Raw genomic sequence first — 7,392 nt, 5'->3', positions numbered from 1 at the left:
ATAGGAACTACCCAGAGTTATGCATTTCTCCCATCGTTTGATACAGCTCTGGAGACCGTTTTTGTAGAAGACTCCAGCTTGGTCCTCCAACCACGACGTGACTTCAGAAATCAAGGCTGCATCATCTGGGAAACGCTTTCCTTTCAAAATCAACTTCAGATGGTGCAAGGGAGTAGTTCATAGCTGCACGCCTGTGCTTCTGATCTGGCGACACGCGAGTTGTGGACCGGAGCGTTGTCCTACAGGAGGAGGATGCCTTTGCTGATCTTGCCCCGCCTCTTGATTTTGATAGCTTCTCTTAATTTCCTCAAAAGTGAAGCATAATAGGCTCCTGTAATTGTGGTACCCTTTGCCAGGAAATCTGTCATCACTACTCCGTCCTGGTCCCAGAAGACTGTGAGCATAACCTTGTCAGCGGAGGGCTGCACCCTTGCCTTCTTTGGAGGAGGTGAGTCACGGTTGTTTCACTGCATTGACTGGGCTTTGGTCTATGGATCATAGTGATAGACCCAGGTTTTATCCTGTGTGATCAGTCTTTTGAAAAAGTTTGACTCATCTTCTTGGCACATCTCTAAATTCATCCCCGAGCACTCAACGCGTTCTTGCTTCTGGAAAGGTGTGAGCAACCTGGAAATCCATCTGGCAGACACCTTTTGCATATGCAAATGGTCATGAATGATAGTTTCCACAGACCCGGTACTAATCTTGACCTTATGGGCTATTTGGCGAATAGTTATGCGTTGACCTTCCAAAATGGCAGCCTCAACTTGACGGACAGACGTCTCATCAACGGCAGAAGGGGGCGACCAGATCTAGGAGCTGTTTCCACAGAGTTCCGACTATGTTTGAATTCACAATGCTCAACAGGCTCAACAGGCTCCATTTCACACTTGACTCAGTTCAAACACCTGTAAATCAGAAACCACAATTAGTTCAGAGCTGTAATTCGCCACTTAATCTATAGAGGTATAAATAAGTGCACATGCAAAATGTCAGCTAAATCAAACAACTGCAAGTGGGTCAGAGGCATTACTTATTGAACGCTACTCGTATATATATATATATATATATATATATATATATATATATATATATATATGTATGTATGTATGTATGTATGTATGTATGTATGTATGTATGTATGTATGTATGTATGTATGTATGTATGCATGCATGCATGTGTGTGTGTATGTATATATATATATGTATATATATATATATATATATATATATATATATATATATATATATATATATATATACACACACACATATAATGTATGTATTTGTGTGTCTATGTTTGTCCCGCCACCATTTTCCTTTTATGGCAAAATGTGCACCTAATTCAATAAAAGTATGAAGGTTAGTCTGATTACTATGCATAAAATACAAGATATTTTATTTTTTGTAGATTAGGTAGCCATAATTCGCCTCTCCTTTTCAATCTCAATATTTAAGCTACGCATAATACTGCTGTAGTACACATGCTGCGTACATTCCTACAACACCATTTTCTTTACGTACTATAAAGGCAGAAGTAAATCTGAACGTGCTCTAACAAGAAGCAACTTCAATGCTGTATTCCATACAGTACAACACACTATCAGTTAGGAAAGCATGAGTAAATAACATTTGTATTGTATAGAGAAATTCTCCAAAAAGATTATTAAATATGAAAGCAATAACGAAAACATTTGTCGCACATTACAATGCTAAAATATACACACTGATGACTTGAAAATCTAAAGGTAAAATCTCAAATTCGGATGTTAATGTCTACTTCAATCGTGTTGGCCATACCTAAGAAATAGCAACGCACGCTAACATCGTTTTACGAGAAGATGAGACCGTGATGGTGAGAAACCTTGATGATGAAACTAGAAAGTTTACACTTCGAAACAAAGAGATTCATATAAAAATACACAAATACAAAGAAAAAGAAAACCTTGATTTAAAAGAAGATAAAGTTAGGACATAACCAAATACGCTTGAACAATGAAATCGTGAAGACAAAACGGAAATTAGTTTCGCAGACGATAATAATAATAAAAAAACTTTCAGTAGACAGAAAAGAAAGATACAACAAATATCGATATTTGATTGGAATAAAAGAAAAAACAAAAAAGTGAGGGGTTAAGAGGAAATGTGTTTCATTATTCGTGATTAAAAATCTACCACTTCATGTTTTTTTCACTTTGAAAATCCTCATTATTACATACTTTCAATTAAGCAGTAGAGTTTATTTATAATTTGACATGAAAAAAATACATTAATATATGTATGTCTGTGTGGGTGTGTTTGTCTCTGTATGTGTATATATATATATATATATATATATATGTATATGTATATACAGAGAGAGAGAGAGAGAGAGAGAGAGAGAGAGAGAGAGAGAGAGAGAGAGACATACACACATATAGATGGATAGCTAGATAAAAACTGATTGACAGTTGATTATACTGTTCTGTTTATAAAAAAGTTATCCTTTGCCTCTCAAAAGAAACCATATTAACATAAACCAATGGTATTTTGTTTAATATCATTTCATTTAAATCAAACAATCAATAATTATTTTTTCCTGCAAAGATGTTGAAGTAGGAGAAACATTAGAAATATGACGGATAAATGTATTTGCAATTTCTAATTATATCCTTTAAAATTCTCATATTAAATCCAGTATATTATTATTATTAAGTTGGCGAGCTGACATAATCTTTAGTAAGCTGGGTGAAATGCTTAGCGGTATTTCGTCTGCCGCTACGTTCTGAGTTCAAATTCCGCCGAGGTAGACCTTGCCTTTCATCACTTCGGGATCGATTAGATAAGTACCAGTTACGTACTGGGGTCGATATTATCGATTTAATCCGTTTGTCTGTCCTTGTTTGTCCCCTCTGTGTTTAGCCCCTTGTGGGTAGTAAAGAAATAGGTATTTCGTCTGTCTTTACATTCTGAGTTCAAATTCCACTGAGGTCAATTTTGCTTTTCATCCTTTCGGGATTGATAAATTAAGCATCAGTTGCGTATTAGGGTCGATCTAATCGACTGGCCCCCTCCCCCCAAATTTCGGGCCTTGTGCCTCGAGCAGAAAAGTTCACGTTCTGAATTCAAATTCCGCTGAGGTCGATTTTACCTATCATTCTTTTGGGGTCGATAGAATAAGTGGTGGTTGGCACAGGGGTCAACGTAATCAATTCTTTCCTAGAATTGCACGCCTTGTGGTAAAATTTGAAATCATTATTACCGATGATTTGACTCAGGTTCATTCTTATTTCTGATAGATTTTATGAGGATAGTACATTACTACCTGTAACCTTAGGTATCCACAATCTTTCAATAGTCTTTCAAGTGCTTAAACCCTGTTGATAATTTTTCTTATCCCTAAGAGGCAAGCTTTTTTTTTATTTTTTGCAGAAACCCTACACAACAGTCTATTCTATTCTTCAACAATTTGTCTATATTTTTACATACAGTTTCCAATTCACGCATTATTAGAGGAACAAGGTGAACTGAGATACTCATAGCACCTTTGTAAAGATTCTGAGACTAGTGGAAGGAGTAGATAACGAAACCAGAAACTTGATCTGATTGCTTGCAACAGAATGGGTTCTACTAAAAGCATCAAAGTGTCAACTGTTGCGATGTTAAACCGGCTGACGGTTTAGATCGGATGATCCAGCAGCAAGTACAATCCATTCTTTCTAACCCCTAGTCAGTCCAGGTTGCCGCGCATTGGAATAGAACCTGGAATCATGTGATTGCGAAGGGAATTTCGTAACCATACGACCAGATGCGTGGCCAGTTTCTAAAGTCAGGGGGAGCGAGCACAGGAAAAATGCGCCATGACACATACCAAAACTCCTTTCTCTTGTAATACGCAAAATCCTTAATTATTTATACGTAATTTAGGCATAGGAGTGGATGTGTGGTACGTAGCTTGCTTACGAACAACATGGTTCCGGGTTCAGTCCCACTGCCTGGCACCTTGGGCAAATGTCTTTTACTATAGCCTCGGATCGACCAAAGCCTTGTGAGTGGATTTAGAAGACGGAAACTGAAAGAAGCCCGTCGTATATATGTATGTATATATATAATTATCCTACTATATATATTATATAGTATATATATATATATATATATATATATATATATACATATATATATATACATATATATATACACACACATCTATATATATATATGCATGTGGGTATATGTTTGTGTGTCTGTGTTTGTCCCACCCCACCAACATCGCTTGGCAACCGATGCTTGTGAGTTTACGTCCCCGTAACTTAGCGGTTCGGCAAAAAAGACCGATAGAATAGGTACTAGGCTTACAATGAATAAGTCCTGGGGTCGACTAAAGGCGGTGCTCCAGCATGGCCACAGTCAAATGACTAAAACAAGTAAAAGAGTAGGTAACAGCGAAATCTCCATTAAATCAACCACATGATCTTTATATAAGGAAGGACACACGGGATAATTTAATCTTAAAGATGTAATAGACATATCTGGAATACTTTTGTTCATTCTTTTATTCAATTAAGAATAAACCTGAGTCCGCCGATGTCGACTTTGTTTTTCATCTTTTCGGGGTCGATAAATTAAGTACCAGTGCGTATTGGGGTAGATCTAATCGACTGGCCCCTTCCCCAAAATTTTCGGGCCTTGTGCCTAGAGTAGAAAAGAATATTGGATGGTGTTAAGGCGATGAGCTGGCAAAAACTTTAGCACCCCGGGCGAAATACTTAGCGGTATTTCGTCTGTCTTTACGTTCTGAGTTCAAATTCCGCTGCGGTCGACTTTGCCTTTCATCCGTTCGGGGTCGATAAATTAAGTACCAGTTACGCACTGGGGTCGATGTAATCGACTTAATCCCTTACACTCTGTCCTTGTTTGCCCTCTCTATGTTTAACCCCTTGTGGGCAGTAAAGAAATAAGGATCGTTAGCACCCCAGGTGAAATGCGTAGCCGTATTTCGTCTGCCGTTACATTCTGAGTTCAAATTCCGCCGAGGTCGACTTTGCCTTTCATTCATTCGGGGTCGATAAATTAACTATCAGTTGCGTACTGGGGTCGATATAATTGACTGGCCTCCTCTCCACAAAAATTTAGGGCCTTGTGCCTAGAGCAGAAACGAATAAACCTAATTCTGAGCAAGATACACCAACTTCGTCTGTATTTCATTCTTGATATTTCTTCACGCACTAAAATTATAGTGTTTGTGAGAAAATTTGTATTTATAATACTACAGTAGCATCTATTAAAGAGAAAAATGTGGAGTCCTACAGACTGCTGAAGGAGCGTTTATCCAGTTGCTTGCTCTGTTGCTCAGAATTCCCGAAAAGAATTTCCGAAAAGATAATGGCAAGTTAGACCCATCCTGATTGTATGTTTCGAGGGAGTCCCTCGGTGAATACAGGCAAGCATAATGTATCCTTCAATTAACTTGTATTTCTTTTGCGAGTTGTATCTAAGTTTTTAGTTGCATCTCTTCACACTGTGAATTCATATTCCACTGGGGTCGACTTCACACTTCATTTCTCTAAAATTGATAAAACAAATATCGGTGAAATACTGGGATCGATGTACATATTCGCTCACCATGAATTTGAGACATTCTGCTTATGATAAAAATCGATGTCAAACGTATAATTACTGCGTGATAATCAGAACCCGGATCGATAAGCGTATAAAACACTGGCGCATTATACAGAGGTACTATTGGTTATAGAAATAGGATTAGATTCACCTCCTTAGCGTAACTATATTTAGCTTAGTGAATTAGACCATACAGAGATATGAATCTTGTCTACAGATAGAATACTATTTGCGTGATAGGAAATGTTTACGCTTTGTCAGTTAACTTACACACAAGCATAAACACGCATATATTTTGTGCCCACAGATAAATTAATATGCATACACGTGTGTGCATATATATATATATATATATATAGATATATATATATATAGATATATATATATATATATAGGGGGGGGGGGAGAATTCACAAACAAACCCCAAAAACAAAAGAAAAAGACAAGTGGTATAGAAAACAAACAGATGTATAAGTTTAACGCTCGAGAATTGAAAAAGTCTTTAACGTTTCGAGCCTACGCTCTTCCACAGAAAGGAACACAGAAAGAAACAAGGAGAGAAAAAACATGTGTGTAGTGGCTAACGATCTATCATGACGAATATATACATACATACATACATGCATATATATATATATATATATATATGAGTGTGTGTGTGTGTGTGAGTATATGTGCAATGTGTGTGCGTGTGTGTAGACGTACGTATGGCTGATTGTTTAACCAGTTCCTTTCACAACCATGAGGTCTCGAGTTTAAACCCCACTGCCTGGTACTTGAGCAAGTGGCTTTGCCATAATCTCGTTCGACCAAAGCATCCAAATAAATTTTAGCTGTGTTGAAGGTCTATCGATTCAATACATTTTGGAGCGACCGAAACAGGTGAAATTCTGAAGGTGCAAGATTGGGCGAATACGGGGATTGCAGCAAAACTTCCTGGTTAAGCTTCAGTTGCTTCTACCACGACTGCAAAGAAGCATGCAGTCTGGCATTGTCGCGCTTAAAGGACATAGCTCCTACGATTAGCAAATTCTGAACTCCTCTGTCGGATCACTGTGGTTAATTCGTCCAGCTGGTCAGCCTACATATCCGAAATGGTGGTCCTGACTGTGGAAAGAAGCTTGTAAAAGACAATGCCCTTCTAATCCGACCAAGTTGAAAAGACAATTCTCTTCAGTTGAAGTCTTGCTTTCAAAACAAAAAAAGAATTAAAAAAACGCAAGAAAGAAAATGGATAATTTTCTTCATGTTTCTGCAACGAATTTCAGCTGGAACTCTGTTGTCCAGCTTGGGACTCAAAGATCGAGCCTGCTGACGAAACTACGCTGATGCAGATGATTTTTCAACACTAGATTGGAATGTTTTGAGAATATCTGTGATCATTCTAGTCATATAATTAGGGTTGGGAAATGGAAGCACTCCGTCGGTACGACGACGAGGTTCCGGTGACCCAATCAACGGAACAGCCTGCTCGTGAAATATACGTGTAAGTGCTGAGCACTCCACACACGTGTACCCTTAACGTAGTTCTCGGGGATATTCAGCGTGACACCAGAGAGTGACAAGGCCGGCCCTTTGAAATACAGGTACAACAAACAGGAAGTACGAGTGAGAGAAAGTTGTGGTGAAAGAGTACAGCAGGGATCACCACCATCCCCTGCCGGAGCCTCGTGGAGCTTTAGGTGTTTTCGCTCAATAAACACTCACAACGCCCGGTCTGGGAATCGAAACCGCGATTCTATGACCGCGAGTCCGCTGCCCTAACCAATGGGCCATTGCGCCCCCACTAATTGG

The sequence above is a fragment of the Octopus sinensis genome, linkage group LG17, assembly GCF_006345805.1.
Source record: "Octopus sinensis linkage group LG17, ASM634580v1, whole genome shotgun sequence".
Classification (NCBI taxonomy): Eukaryota; Metazoa; Mollusca; class Cephalopoda; order Octopoda; family Octopodidae; genus Octopus; species Octopus sinensis.
Note: the sequence above shows the minus strand (reverse complement) of the source record.